The sequence below is a fragment of the Macaca thibetana genome, chromosome 6, assembly GCF_024542745.1.
Source record: "Macaca thibetana thibetana isolate TM-01 chromosome 6, ASM2454274v1, whole genome shotgun sequence".
NCBI classification, from domain to species: domain Eukaryota; kingdom Metazoa; phylum Chordata; class Mammalia; order Primates; family Cercopithecidae; genus Macaca; species Macaca thibetana.
In genome coordinates this window covers 133,773,008-133,789,262 of record NC_065583.1, presented here as the reverse complement: position 1 = coordinate 133,789,262, position 16,255 = coordinate 133,773,008, and the positions used below count along the sequence as shown (strand labels likewise).

Sequence of the window (16,255 nt, the reverse complement as noted above, 5' to 3'; positions counted from 1 at the left end):
CAGAAAGCAGTCAATAAAAATCAAGCCCCGGTCGGGCCCAGTGGCTCACGCCTGTAAACCTAGCACTTTGGGAGGCCGAGGCAGGCGGATTGCCTGAGCTCAGGAGTTCAAGACCAGCCTGGGCAAAATGGTGAAACCCCGTCTCTACTGAAATACAAAAAAAAAAAAAAAGGCCGGACGCGGTGGCTCACGCCTGTAATCCCAGCACTTTAGGAGGCCGGGGGCGGGGGGGGGGGGGCCGGATCACAAGGTCAGGAGATCGAGACCATCTGGGCTAACACAGTGAAACCCCGTCTCTACTAAAAATACAAAAAATTAGCCGCGCGTGGTGGCAGGCGCCTGTAGTCCCAGCTACTCGGGAGGCTGAGGCACGAGAATGGCGTGAACCCGGGAGGCGGAGCTTTCAGTGAGCCGAGATCCCGCCACTACACTCCAGCCTGGGCGACAGAGCAAGACTCCGTGTCAAAATAAAAAATAAAAAATAAAAAATAAATCAAGCCCCATGTTCAGCCTGGGTCCTCTGGCTCCATCAGCACCCACACTTCAATCCCAATCCTGCCTGCCCAGCTTCTCCAACCCTATGCGGAGTCTGCTTTTCCAGCTCAACACTCAGCCCTCATTATGGATCTCAGAATCTGCTCCCAGGGGCGGAGCTTGCATTCACCCTGCGGCCCTGGGTTCCACCTGGCTGGCATATCCACCCCTCCTTTCTCACAATCCCAATCAGGGAAAATCTCACAATTCATAACCTGAAAATAATAGAAAAAGACCTCAGCATCTTCAAAAAGGGCTGTCCATTAGTCAGACACTCTACTCACACACATGATTTTTTCATTTTTAACAGTAAATTACACAGACATATTCTACTGTTTTAAAAATTCAAATCCAACCTACAGAAGCCATTGTTATTCCTGAACTTTTTATATGTTTTCACATACATAAATTTACTAGAGAGGTATTGAGTTTTATTGTTTGTGGAGTTTTTTTTTTTTTTTAGCATAAATAGGATCATATTATATCTGCCTTCTTTTTCTTTCACAGGTTGATTTTTTTTCTTTACATATATATATGTATTTTCTTTTTTCTTTTTTTTTTTTTTGAGACAGGATCATGCTCTGTCATTCAGGCTAAAGTGCTGAGGCATGATCATGGCTCACTGAAGACTGGTCCTTCTGGGCTCAAGCAATCCTCCTGCCTCAGCCTCCTAAACTGCTGCAATTACAGGCAGGAGCCACCATGCCCAGCTTACAGCTTGATTTTTTAAATTAACAATAAGATATGTTTTATGAGTAAACCTTTCCCTGTACATTTCTCTGAAGCCATTTAGTTCTTTTTTTTTTTTTTTTTTTTTTTTTGAGATGGAGTCTCAGTCTGTTGCCAAGGCTGGAGTGCAGGGGCAGGATCTCAGCTCATTGAAACCTCTGCCTCCCAGGTTCAAGCAATTCTCCTGCCTTAGCCTCTCGAGTAGGTGGGATCACAGGCACATGCCACCATGCCTGGCTGATTTTTTTTGTATTTTTAGTAGAGATGAGGTTTCACCATGTTGGCCAGGCTGGTCTTGAACTCCTAACCTCAAGTGATCCACCCACCTTGGCCTACCAAAATGCTGGGATTATAGGAATGAGCCACCACGCCTGGCCTACTTATTTCTTTTTAACTGTTGCATACTACTCTATAGTGCCTAGAAAGCCAAAATAATACTTTTTTCTTCCTTTCCTAAGTCTGGAATCAATGGAGGAATAAGAAAATGGAGGCAGACAGATATAAATCAAAAGCTGACAGAAATCAAAATGTCAGTGTTGTTAACAAGCTGATGGGAAAACATAGTTTAAGGGTACATCTAGAAGGACTCGCCAATATTTTACCCCTGAACAAATACAGACTTACCTGCTGGGCCACACGCATCCCTGGACATCCAACATGTGTGTGAAGCAGGCTTCAGAGCTTGCCACAGAGCAGGGCAAAGGCCAGAATGACCTCCAAGCAAACACCGTGGAAGATGGCAGGGAAAGAACTGAGCAAAGGTGCCCAGGCCCTTGTACTTAAGTTACCAATCAAGCAAACTAGTCCTCCTCTCAAAGAGATGAGTGAGTGGATAAGGGGTTGGAGAGAAAACAGGAGTGTTACTCTAGAATCTAACTGAGGCCAGGGAAATGGAGAGTCCCCTAAACATTTTTCAGATTTTTAGTCTTGCAACCCTTTCAGCTCAAAATCTGCCAGAGCACAGCTAACTCCCGCTTCCTCCTGGGAGAAGAGATCAGGCAGGTATCAGAACGTTCCTGGCTTCTACATTCATGAATCCATTCCCTCAATACCAGCCACTGCTCTTTTGTAGAGCTGTCTCACAGACGGTTTATATTTTGGCTTCAGCAGACTCTAATATGGGTTAGAGCAGCCCATTAACTTCTAGACCATGATATTACCTAAACCAAAAATGTGCTACAAATTCTGTTTCCCATCAAAAACACACCTAGTCATATTGTCCACTGTAACTCACTAAAGGTTATACAATTAAATAAAATGACTGCAAAAAGCTATTCCTTTCAAAAATGCAATATCTAACACAATGTATGTAGTCCATATATGAAAAACTCACACCTGGCATCATATTTAATAGTGAAAGACTGAAAACTTTTCGTCTAAGATCAGGAACAAGACAAGGATGCATGTTTTCACCACTTCTGTTCAATAGAGTACTGGAAGTTCCACCGGACCAATTAGGCAGGAAAAAGAAATAAAAGGCATCCAAACTGGAAAGGATCAAGGCATCTGTTCACAGATGATATCATCTTAGAAAATGATAAACACTCCACAAAAAGACAGAACTAATAAACAAAATCAGCAACATTGCAGGATACAAAATCGACATACAAAAATCAGTTGCATTCCTATACATTAACAATAAACAATCCAAAAAAGTTTTTAAGTAATTTCACTCACAATAGCATCACAAAGAATAAAATACTTAGGAAAAAACTTAACCAAAGAGATGAAGCACTTGTATATTGAAAACTACAGCTGGGTATGGTGGCTCACGCCTGTAAACCACCACTGAGCAGAGTTGGTGCCACTGCACTCCAGCCAGACCTTGTCTCAAAAAAACAAAACAAGGCTGGGCGCAGTGGCTCACGCCTGTAATCCCAATACTTTGGAAGGCCGAAGTGGGTGGATCACCTGAGGTCAGGAGTTCCAGACCAGCCTGACCAACATAGAGAAACCCCATCTCTACTAAAAAATACAAAATTAGCCAGGTGTGGTGGCACATGCCTGAAATCCCAGCTACTCAGGAGGCTGAGGCAGAGGAATCGCTTGAACGTGGGAGGAGGAGGTCGCGGTGAGCTGAGATCGCACCATTGCACTCCAGGCTGGGCAACGAGAGCGAAAATCCATTTAAAAAAAAAAAAAAAAAAAACTACAAAACGTTGCTGAAAGATTTAGATTTAGACATAAGTTAAGTAGGAAGACATTTCATGGATTGGAAGACTTAATATTGTTAAAATGTCAATATACCTAAAATGATCTACAGACTCAATGCAATCCTTATCAAAAACCCAATACTGGCTAGGCGCCGTGGCTCAAACCTGTAATCTCAGCACTTTGGGAGGCCGAGACGGGCGGATTACGAGGTCAGGAGATCGAGACCATCCTGGCTAACACGGTGAAACCCTGTCTCTACTAAAAAAATACGAAAAACAAGCCGGGCAAGGTGGCGGGTGCCTGTAGTCCCAGCTACTTGGGAGGCTGAGGCAGGAGAATGGCGTGAACCCTGGAGGCGGAGCTTGCAGTGAGCAGAGATCGCGCCACTGCACTCCAGTCGGGGTGACAGAGCGAGACTCCGTCTCAAAAAAAAAAGCCCAATACTGTTGGTTTGTTTGTTTGTTTGTTTTTCAGGAAAAGAAAAATCCATCCTAAAATCCCTGTGGACTCTCAGAAAAACCCTGAATGGCCAAAACAATCTCAAAATAGAAGAATGAAGTTGGAGGTCTCGAACTTTCTGATTTTAAACAATAGTAATCGTGCTACTGTAATCAAGACAGTGTGGTACTGGCATAAAGAGAGACAGATAGACCAACGGAATAGAATAGAGAGCACAGATATAAACTGTAAGCCCTCGCCGGGTGCAGTGGCTCACACCTGTAATCCCAGCACTTTGGGAGGCCTAGGTGGGCAGATCACTTGAGGTCAGGAGTTCAAGACCAGCCTGGCCAACATGATGAAACCTTGCCTCTACTAAAAATACAAAAATTAGCTGGGTATGGTGGCATGTGCTGGTAGTCTTAGCTACTGAGGAGGCTGAGCAGGGAGAATAACTTGAACCTGGGAAACAGAGGTTGCAATGAGCTGAAATCACACCACTTCACTCCAGCATGGGTGACTGAGTGAGACCCTGTCTCAAAAAAAAAAGAATTAAAATAAACTGTAAGTCCTTACATACATTAATATAATCAGATGGTTTACAACAAGGATGCGAAGACCATTCAATGAGAAAGGGACAGTCTTCTCAACAAATGGTGCTGGAAAACTGGATATCCATATGCAAAAGATTGAAGGTGGAGCCTTACCTAACACCATACACAAAAATTAACTCAAAATGGACCAAAGCTCTAAATGTAACGGATAAAACTATACAACTCTTAGTAGAAAACACAGGGGGAAAGCTTCAGGACATTGAATTTGGCAATGATTTCTTGGATATGACATCAAAAGCACAGGGGCTGGGCAGGGTGTAATCCCAGCACGTTGGTGTGCTAAGACGGGCAGATCACCTAAAGTCAGGAGTTTGAGACCAGCCTGGCCAACATGGTGAAACCCCATCTCCACTAAAAATACAAAAATTATCTGGGCATGGTAGCGTGCGTCCTGTAGTCCTAGCTACTCTGGAGGCTGAGATGGGAGGATCACTTAAACGTGGGAGGTGGAGGTTGCAGTGAGTTGAGATCGCACCATTGCACTCCAGCCTGGGCAACAAAAGCAAAACTCTTTCTCAAAAAAAAAAAAAAAAAAAAGCGCAGGTAATAAAAGGAAAAATCAACAAAAGAGAGTATATCAAACTTAAAACTTCTGTACACCAAGGATCCCAATTAATAGAGTGAAAAGGTAATATATGGCATGGTAGAAAACACTTGTAAATCATCTATCTGATAAGAAATTAATATCTACAATATATAAGGAACTCCTACAACTCAATAGCAGAAGAACAAACACCTGATTAAAAAATGGACCAAATCCCAGCACTTTGGGAGGCCGAGGTGGGCAGATCACTAGGTCAAGAGATTGAGACCATCCTGGCTAACACGGTGAAATCCCATCTCTATTAAAAATACAAAAAATTAGCCAGGCGTGGTGGTGTGCACCTGTAGTCCCAGCTACTCGGGAGGCTGAGGCAGGAGAATGGTGTGAACCTGGGAGGCAGAGCTTGCAGTGGGCCGAGATTATACAGGAAAAAAAAAAAGGACCAAAGGAGGCCAGGTGTGGTGGCTCACATCTATAATCCCAGCACTTTGAGAGGCCAAGGCAAGAGGATCACTTGAGCCTAGGAGTTTGAGATCAGCCTGGGCAACGTGGTGAAACCCCGTCTCTACAAAAAATAAAATATTAGCCAGGTGTGGTAACAGGCACCTATAGGCCCAGCTACATGGGAGGTTGAGGTAGGAGGATTTCTTGATCCCAGGAGATCAGGAGATCAGGACTGCAGTGAACTATGTTTGTGCCATTGCACTCCAGCTTGGGTAACAGAGCAAAACCCTGTCTCAATTAAAAAAAAAAAAAATAGACAAAGGACTTTAATAGACCTTTTTCTGAAGAGGATATAAGGTTTGGGCATGGTGGCTCACAACTGTAATCCCAGCACTTTGGGAGGCCGAGCAGGTGGATCACTTGAGGCCAGGAGTTCAAGACCAGCCTGGCCAAAGACCTAGCAAAACCGCATCTCTACTAACAATACATAAATTAGCTGGGTGTGGTGACACACACCTGTAATCCCAGCTACTCAGAAGGCTGAGGCATGAGAATTGTTTGAACCCAGGAGGCAGAGGCTGCAGTAATCCTGCCACTGAACTCCAGCCTGGGAGATAGAGTGAGACTCTGTCTCCAACAAAAAAAAGAAGAAGATATACAGAAGCCAATAAGGACATGAAAAAAATGCTTAACATCACTCACTAATCTTCAGGGAACTGCAAATCAAAATCATGATGAGATAGCACCTCACACCCATTAGGATGGCTACTTAAAAAAACAAACAACAATCAGAATATATATTGACAAGTATGTGGAGAAGTTAGAAACCTTTTGCATTGGTGGTGGGAATGTAAAATGGAGCAGCTAAAATAGAAGAGTCTGGGCTCCTCAAAAAATTAAAAACTGAATTACTGGCCAGGCACGGTGGCTCACACCTATAACCCTAGCACTTTGGGAGGCTGAGGCAGGCGGATTGCCTGAGCGGAGGAGTTCGAGACCAGCCTGGGCAACATGGTGAAATCCTGTCTCTACTAAAATACAATAAAATAAAATAAAATTAGCTAGATGTGGCAGCTTGCATCTGTAGTCCCAGCTACTTAGGAGCCTGAGGCAGGAGAATCGCTTGAACCCGGGAGGTGGAGGTTGCAGTGAGCTGAGATCGCACCACTACACTCCAGCCTGATGACAGGGTGAGACTCCATCTCAAAAAAAATTAATTAATTAAAAATGGAATTACTGTATGCTCTACCAATTTCACTTCCAGGTATATACTCGAAAGAATTAAAGGCATTGATTCAAACAGAGTTTTCTTTTGTGACAGAGTTTCACTCCCGTCGCGCAAACTGGAGTGCAGTGGTATGATCCTGGCTCACTCCAGCCTCAACTCTCTGAACTCAGGTGATCCTCCCACTTCAGCCTCGCGAGTAGCGGGGACTACCAGTGCACGCCACCATATTCAGCTAATTTTTTTGTAGTTTTTATAGAGGCGTGTTTTTGCCATGTTCCCCAGGCTGGTCTCTAACTCCTGAGCTCAAGTGATCCACCCACTTTGGCCTCCCAAAGCGCTGGGATTACAGGCCTCAGTCACCATGTCTGGCCTTGTATGCACATGTGTATAGCAACATTATTTGCAATAGCCAAAAGGTGGAAACAATGCTAATGTTCATTGATAGATAATGAATAAACAAAATGAAGTTTATGCATACAATGGAATGCTTTTTTTTTTTTTTTTTTTTTTTTTTTTTTTTTTTTTTTTTGAGACGGAGTCTCGCTCTGTCGCCCAGGCTGGAGTGCAGTGGCGCGATCTCGGCTCACTGCAAGCTCCGCCTCCCGGGTTCACGCCATTCTCCTGCCTCAGCCTCCCGAGTAGCTGGGACTACAGGCGCCCACAACCGCGCCCGGCTAATTTTTTGTATTTTTAGTAGAGACGGGGTTTCACCGTGGTCTCGATCTCCTGACCTTGTGATCCGCCCGCCTCGGCCTCCCAAAGTGCTGGGATTACAGGCGTGAGCCACCGCGCCCGGCTTTTTTTTTTTTTTTGAGATGGAGTGTTGCTCTGTCGCCCAGGCTGGAGTGCAGTGGAGCGATCTTGGCTCACTGAAACCTCCGCCTCTTGGGTTCAAGCAATTCTCGTAGCTCAACCTTCTAAGTAGCTGGGATTACAGGCACACACCACCATGCCTGGCTAATTTTTGTATTTTTAGTAGAAACAGGGTTTCCTCATGTTGGCCAGGCTGGTCTCAAACTCCTGGCCTCAAGTGATCCGAACACCTCAGCCTCCCAAAGTGCTGGGATTACAGGCATGATCCACCACACCCAGCTGTTAGTATTCCTTAATCCAGTCAAGTTGACACCTCAAATTGAGCATCACAATGATACATGTCCTAAATAAATAAATACAAAATAAAATAAAGACTCCAAAGAATAAATAGGATTCACAAGATTGTCATAGTACCAGTCCCTTACCTACCATATTTGGAAACTCAGGCAATCCTAAATGCTACCCCCACACACACACCATGATGGTTCTATATATATATAACTTAATCTAGAAACATATGATTACCAAAGATCAAGACCGTGGCATCTGAAAGAAGGAGACTAGGTATAGAAATCCTTTTATTTCCAGACCTACAAGAAAGTTGGTTATTCCATGTCAGCTATCTGGAGATCATAACCTGAAAACAAACTACACTGGGAAGAACTCCCACCAACAGGTGAATTTGAGAACCAGACATGTGATATATCTAGAAGAAAAATGGCTTCTCCTTTGGAGGGTGGCATTTGAGACATTCCTGCCTTGTTGCAAAGTCACTGTTTATTTAGGTCAGGCACAGTAGGCTCACACCTGTAATCTCAGCACTTTGGGAGGCCAAGGTAGGCAGATCACTCGAGGTCAGAGGTTCAAGACCAACCTGGCCAACACGATGAAACCCTGTCTCTATTAAAAATACAAAACTTAGCTGGGCGTGGCGACATGTGCCTGTAGTCCCAGCTACTTGGGAAGCTGAGACAAGAGAAATCGCTTGAACCTGGGAAGTGGAGGTTGCAGTGAGCCGAAATTGTGCCACTGCACTCTAGCCTGGGTGACAGTGTGAGACACTGTCTCGAAAAAAAAAAAAAGTCGCTATGTTTATTTGATGTTCTGTTCTTCTCCATTCAGCTGATTTCAAACTCTTTTTTTTTTTTTTTTTTTTTTGCTTTTTGAAACGGAGTCTCCCTCTGTCGTCCAGGCTGGAGAGCGGTGGTGCGATCTCAGCTCACTGCAATCTCTGCCTCCTGGGTTGAAGTGATTCTCCTGCCTCAGCCTTCCCAGTATCTGTGATTATAGGCACCCGCCACCACGCCAAGCTAATTATTGTATTTTTAGTAGAGATGGGGTTTCACCACGTTGGTCAGCCTGATCTCGAACTCCTGACCTCAGGTGATCCGCCCGCCTCAGCCTCCCAAGGTGCTGGGATTACAGCTGTGAGCCACCACCCCTGGCCAAACTTCTAAATTTCACTTTCCCCTTGTGTTCCTGGCCACTCAGTTCTCTGCCTAGTGACATAGCCTCCACACTCTCTCCTAAGCAGACACTTTTAGCCCTGAGCTCCTCTTGCAGCGGAATTGTTTGGGCCTGCGCAAGGCTGAGATTTCACAGAATTGCCCCAAGAAAGCCATTTTCACCACCAATGTTCATTGGAAACCACCCCGGGCCTGTAAAAAATCTGCCTGTTTCCCCCCAATTTGTTTCAGCTGGAATCACTCCCAGCCGACTGTGAACTGAAGCATCTCTCGTGATCCTGGAGCCCCACGGAGGACATGCATCTCTGCCATCTGTTCTTCCTCAAATCCTAGGCTTTCTTCCATTTTTCACATTTTTCAGTCCCCATATTTGAATTTCAGGTCTTGAATTACTTTCTTCTGCCATGTATTTTTCTGCATAGTGGAATGATGTGCCTTTGGGGCTCCCAATTCTCCTGTGGCTCCCATGTCCCTCCGGGAAGATTTTAGGCAGTTTTGCCAGCTACTTATGTTGATTCACTCTCTTCTCTAACTGGTTCACCAGATCTGAGTGCTTTCACCTCCACCCACTTTTGCTTTCTGGCTCAGATGTTTATTTTTCTAAAATAATCCTCTGCGATTTATTTTGTGGGATCCCAGAGAGAGAGACATCAGTGAGTTCTGGTTTTCTGAAAGTGTCCATTTTCAAACAAACTACAAACAAATAAATTCTAACATGTTCCTGCATCAAGTAATTCCATTCTGGGGGTAGGTATTCTCAATTCAAAATATTTAACAAAGCCTAACATGACTTATTATTGCTCCCTCTGGCTCACCTTTAATGTCTCATCTTCCCTAGGCCTCCTCTAAATTCTGTGTATATTTCAGGCATGTTCCCTCAGGGCCAGACAATACCTGTTTTCCACCTATAGCCAACAATATTCCCCCAATAATGTTCTGGTTATGTGGAGGTTTATTTTTCTGATTTTTTTATTAGTGAAAAATACATATAAAAATTAATATTTTAACCATTTTTAAGTGTACAGTTCTGTGGCATTAAGTACATTCATATGGTTTTTGGTTTTTGAGAAAGGGTCTTGCTCTCTCCCCCAGGTTGGAGTGCAGGGCCACAATCACAGCTCATTGCAGCCTGGACCTCCTGAGCCCAAGCAATCCTCTCACCTAAGCCCTCCTGAGTAGCTTGTGCTACAGTCACACCAGCATGCTGGACTAAGTTTTGTATTTCTTTGTAGAAATAGGGTCTCACCATGTTGTCCGGGCTGGTCTCAAACTCCTGGGCTCAAGGAATCTTCCTTCTTGGTCTCCCAAAGTGCTGGGATTAGAGGTATGAGCTATCACGCCCGACCCATTCATATTGTTGTGCAACCGTCACCACCATCCATCTTCAAAACTTTTCAATCATCCCAAACAAACTCTGTACACATTAAACGACAACTCCTCATCTCCCCATCCCTCCGCTGCAGCCTCTGTCAACCACCATGTTACTCTCTGTCTTTTTTTTTTCTTTTTTTCTTGAGATGGAGTTTTTGCTCTCTTGCCCAGGCTAGAGTGCAGTGGCACAATCTCAGCTCACTGCAACCTCTGCCTCTTGGGTTCAAGCGATTCTCCTACCTCAGCCTCCCAAGTAGATGGGATTATAGGCACCCACCACCATACCTGGCTAGTTTTTGTATTTTTAGTAGAGACAGGGTTTCACCATGTTGGCCAGGCTGGTCTCAAACTCTTGACCTCAAGGGATCTGCTCGCCTCAGCCTCCCAAAGTGCTGGGATTACAGGCGTGAGCCACTGCACCTGGCCTACTCTCTGTCTCTATGACCTTGACTACTCTAGGTACCCCATATAAGTGAAATCATACAGTATCTGTCCTTTTGTGTCTGGCTTAATATATTTAGCATAATGTCTTCAAAGTTCATCTGTGTAGTAGCATGTGTCAGAATTTCCTTCCTTTTAAAGGCTTAATAATACTCCATCCTGGCTGGGGGTGGTGGCTCATGCCTGTAATCCCAGCATTTTGGGAGGCCAAGGCAGGAGGATTGCTTGAGCCCAGGAGTTCGAGACCAGCCTAAGCAACATAGTGAGACCCTGTTTCTAAAAAACAAAAAACAACAAAAAAAAAACCCACACACGGGCCAGGCACGGTGGCTCAAGCCTGTAATCCCAGCACTTTGGGAGGCCGAGACGGGCGGATCACGAGGTCAGGAGATCGAGACCATCCTGGCTAACACAGTGAAACCCTGTCTCTACTAAAAAAAATACCAAAAAACTAGCCGGGCGAGGTGGCGGGCGCCTGTAGTCCCAGCTACTTGGGAGGCTGAGGCAGGAGAATGGCGTAAACCCGGGAGGCGGAGCTTGCAGTGAGCTGAAATCCGGCCACTGCACTCCAGCCTGGGCGACAGAGCAAGACTCCGTCTCAAAAAAAAAAACCAAACAAACAAAAAAAAGACACGCGCACACAAATTATCTGGGTGTAGGGGCACAGGCCTATAGTCTTAGCTACTGGGGAGGCTGAGGCAGGAGGGTCACTTGAGCCCAGGAGTTTGAGGCTGCAGTGAGCTACGATTGTCCCAGTGCACTCCACCCTGGGCAACAGAGCCAGACAGACCCTGTCTCTCTAAAAAAAAGAAAAACAAATACTCCATCCTGATCTTCTAAATCTATCCCAGTGTTCATATGTGATTCCCCAGTTGTTCATTATGGATTCTCTATCTAAAGATTAAAGACCACCATTCTCAATAGTTTCCCGGAACTGACTCCTTCTGGGGAATCCCTTTAATCTGCTAAGATTGTATCTTTCTAAATCTGATTAGATTTCCCGAGTCCAGGGTAATCTTCCTGATCTGGTAATAACAAGATGATTCCCTTTTCTAATCTCTTCCTTAAAGACTCTTTTTAAAGGACTGATAGCAAAGAACACTCACAAACAGGAAAGGAGAAACTATTGTGTTGCATAAGAGTAGACATAGGTAAATATTCTGAGTCTTTTAGAAAAGATTAAATTACATCCAAGATTCTTTGATTTTTTTTCCCCCCAAGGCAGAGTCTCTCTCTGTTACCCAGGCTGGAGTGTAGTAGCACAATCTCAGCTCACTACAACCTCTGCCCCTGAGGTTCAAGTGATTCTCCAGCCTCAGCCTCCCGAATAGCTGGGATTATAGGTGCTGGCCACCACACCCAGCTGTTTATCTACTTTTAGTAGAGATCAGGTTTCACCATGTTGGCCAGGCTGGTCTCCAACTCCTGACCTCAGGTGATCCGCCAGCCTTGACCTCCCAAAGTGCTGGGATTACAGGCATGAGCCACCATACTCAGTTGACCCTTTGATTTTGAAGACGGGTAATAAATTACATATTTTAGAACAATTTTGATTTTTTTTTTTTTTTTTTGAGACAGAGTTTCGCTGTTGTTGCCCAGGCTGGAGTGGAATGGTGCAATCTCGGGTCACTGCAACCTCCGCCTCCTGGGTTCAAGCGATTCTCCTGCCTCAGCCTCCTGAGTAGCTGGGATTACAGGTGTGCACCACCCACCCAGATACTTTTGTATTTTTAGTGGACACCAGGTTTCACTATGTTGGTCAGGCTGGTCTCAAACTCCTGACCTCAAGTGATCCATCCGCCTCGGCCTCCCAAGTGCTGGGATTACAGGCATGAGCCACTGCACCCAGCCTAATTTTGATTTTTTTTTAAGTGGTTAAAATAAAAACACTGCTGTGCCACTCGAAGGGGCAAATTTCCATTCAGAGGAAGTATCAGTTATGTGTAATCCTCATTCCCCACAATGTTGGATAAACTAAGTGTTACCCAAATTCTTAGACAAGAAAAGAAGTCACCACAGAACCAAGCTCAAAAATGCAGAGCAAGGAAGATCTAATCTTATCTGCAATTTTAAAAAATAGACACGGGGTCTCACCTGTTGCCCAGGCTGGCCTGGAACTCTTGGGTTCAAGAGATCCTCCTGCCTTGGCCTCTCAGAAGTTCTGGGATTACAGGCATGACCCACCGTGTCAGGCCTTATCTGAAATTTTAAACAAACCCTAAAAAGACAAGTGCCTTGTCTTTTCATGCCAGGCCCAGGTGCTGCATTTCACTGTACAGGTGTGTGGCCCTACAGGTTACAAGCTCTCTGTGCTTGAGTTCTCAGCCTTGATGCTTCCTGCCAGGGAGAGATGTTCATCGTCCTGCAATTTGAGCTTCCAAAGGCTCAAATTTAGCCTGAAGGTAAAAATCAAGGAGGCTCAAATTTTAGCCTGGAAGGTACAAATCAAGGAATATGTATCAAAGTAACAGGAACAAAGGAACAATCTTCTGCTTCTTGCCCTTACCATTGAGTTTCTCCCTTTTCATTCAAGATGTCGCCATGGTAACTCACATGTGCCTCCAAACAGCCGTGATGGGCCCGGTTGGAGACTGGATTATTACTCTCAATTTTTCACTCCCTCCCTGTAATAGAATTCAGCATCCACAGCCTTTGCCCCAGACTTTGCAGAGTCCCCCACTAGAGTCCACAGGGCACATTTTCATGACCCATTGATGCTGTTCTTGACTATGTGATTTGTTTGCCAATGGAATTTTGGTTTTTTGGCAAAGTCTCTGTCATCCAGGCTAGAGTACAGTGGAATGATCTCGGCTCACTGCAACCTCTGACTCCTGGGTTCAAGCAATTCTCTTGCCTCAGCATCCCAAGTAGCTGGGACTACAGGCACCCACAACCACACTCAGCTAATTTTTGTATCTTTTAGTAGAGATGGGTTTTCGCCATGTTGGCCAGGCTGGTCTTGAACTCGTGACCTCAGGTGATCTGCCCTCAGCCTCCCAAAGTGCTGGGATTACAGGTGTGAGCCGCTGCTCTGCGCCTTGCCAATGGAATATTAAAGGATGTCACCTGAGCAGAGGTTTTCAATGCGTTTGCTTGCCTTCTCAAACCTCTGCTAGCTGCCAAGAGAAGCTGCTGGTCCCAGCATGAGAGCCATGTGGGGCAGACATGATCTGGATCCACAACCTGAAGCAGAACCACCACAGCCGACCTGAACACCTATAGGCGAGATACATAAATGTGGTGTTGATGTTGTTGTAAGTCGCTGAAACTCAGTGTGTTTTTCAAGTAGAATCATTGCAGTAAAACCTGACTGATCCAACCTCCTTCTTTGGCGGGTCCCCAGTGCTTACCATGCAGCTCCATGTCACTCCAATGGTCACTCCTCACCAGACAGTAACTGTGACTCTTGCTGCCCAAGTTTCCACCCTCCTTGCTGTGGCCGGTGCCCTGTCGGTCACCCGTGTGACATGTCCCATTTCTCTGGAGTCAGAGGCAAGGTACAGTTCCCCTTTGTTGCTGCTGGAGTGACACGCCTTTTTCCAATCTGGGTTAAACTCTTTGAGGCCATAAAACAGCTCCCTGTGCTGTTATCTACAGCTCTCAAGCTTGACTGATTCGTTTTTCACTTCAGTAAATGATCCTTCTCCCCAGGAGACTGACATAAGACAATTGGGCCAAAGATTATTTGAGACACTCCTCAGGACTACATTCAAACCATATCCCCTACCGACCCAGGAGAGAAAGTACTCTTGCTGCAGTGAGTTGCTTTCCTTCTAGAATACCGTCAGGAGGGGTAAGGTAAATGTGGGTTATATTCCTCCAGGCCAGCTGACCAGCCTGTGCACCAGGCATCAGGCTCTTTTGAGAAAAGAATCCCAGGTGGCCCAAGTGGAAATTCACATGAGCTCCATGGCATAAGCCTACACTCTGGGACTCAACCTAAGGTAAGTGGCTGGTAAGTGACACGTTCACCTTTCCGTTCTCTAGAGAAGATAGGTCTGTATCAGGTGAGTCCCGGAATAGTCATTATCCACTCATCCAACAAATATTCAAATATGGTGCTAAGCACCAGAGACACAAAAGTGAAAGAGGCAAAGTCTTTGCCCTCATGAAGTTTATGTTCCTTGGAGGAGGGCAAGGAAACAGTACACAAAGAGACAGACATATAAAGACATCATTTTCAGTAGTGATAAGGGTTATTTTAAAATGAAAGGTAGCTGGGCGCGGTGGCTCACACCGGTAATCCCAGCACTTTGGGAGGCCTAGGCGGGAGGATCACGAGGTCAGGAGGTCAAGACCATGCTGGCCAACATGGTGAAACCCTGTCTCTACTAAAAATACAAGAATTAGCCAGGTGTGGTGGTGAGTGCCTGTAATCCCAGCTACTCAGGAGGCTGAGGCAGAAGAATCACTCGAAACCAGAAGACGGAGGTTGCAGTGACCCCAGATTGCACACTCCAGCCTGGATGAAAGAGCAAAACTCCACCTCAAAAAAAAAAACAAAAAAAAAAAAAAACAAGGAAAACAGTGGGGAAAAGGCCTCTTTTACATACAGCAGGGGGAGAATGTTTCTGAGAACCTACGTAGAACCCTAAGTAGACACCTGAATCCAAGGACCCCCCCATCCCCCCGGTTAAGGGACGGAACACACCATAAGAAGTATGAAGGAAGAACAAACACAAGGATCCTGAGACTGGAGTAAAATTCACAGACTGTCATGAAGGCCAGTGACTAGAGGAGAAGGAGCCAAGAAGGAAGCAGTGGGTGGCCAGGAGCCAGTTCATGTAGGGGCCTGTCCACTATGTAAGGAATTTGAGTTTGTTTTGTTTTTATTTTATTTTATGAGACAGAGTGTCACTCTGTTACCCAGGCTAGAGTGCAGTGTTGTGATCTCGGCTCACTGCAACCTCCGCCTCCCAGCTTTAAACAACCCTCCCACCTCAGTCTCCCACATAGCTGGGATTACAGATGTGCGCCACCAAGCCTGGCTAATTTTTGTATTTTTAGTAAAGACAGGGTTTCACCATGTTGGCCAGGCTGGTCTTGAACTCCTGGCCTCAAGCAATCCGCCAGTCTCGACCTCCCAAAGTGCTGGGATTACGGCTGTGAGCTGCTGCTCCTGGACTTGTTTTGTTTTTCATCTTTCTTTCTCTTTCTTTCTTTCTTTCTTTCTTTCTTTCTTTCTTTCTTTCTTTCTTTCTTTCTTTCTTTCTTTCTTTCTTTCTTTCTTTCTTTCTTTCTTTCTTTCTTTCTCTTGCTTGCTTGCTTGCTTGCTTGCTTTTTTTTTTTGAAATAGAGTCTCACTCTATCACACCCAGGCTAGAGTGCAGTGGTGCCGTCACAGCTCACTGCAGCCTCCAAATACTAAGCTCAAGTAATTCTCTCACCTTGGCCTCCCAAGTAGCTGGGATTACAGGTATGTGCCACACCACAGCCAGATAATTTTTCTGTTGAGACAAGGTCTCTTTTTTTTTTTTTT

The 16,255-nt window shown here is 45.2% G+C and overlaps 2 protein-coding genes across 19 annotated transcripts in view; both read right to left on the bottom strand.

Annotated features, from left to right (window-relative positions):
• Nucleotides 1–16,255, bottom strand: part of SUB1 (SUB1 regulator of transcription) — a 731,929-nt gene that overhangs the window by 114,380 nt on the left and 601,294 nt on the right. Inside the window, exon 1 of one of the 18 annotated variants that reach the window (XM_050793869.1) lies at nucleotides 15,393–15,396. The exons of the other annotated variants lie outside the window; for them this stretch is intronic. The gene's annotated coding sequence lies outside the window, so the exon portion shown is untranslated. Of the gene's footprint in view, nucleotides 1–15,392; nucleotides 15,397–16,255 lie in introns of those variants that run through there. 18 annotated transcript variants of the gene reach the window in all.
• TARS1 (threonyl-tRNA synthetase 1) overlaps nucleotides 1–16,255 on the bottom strand; it is a 1,036,507-nt gene that overhangs the window by 983,009 nt on the left and 37,243 nt on the right. The gene's annotated exons all lie outside the window — the stretch shown is intronic.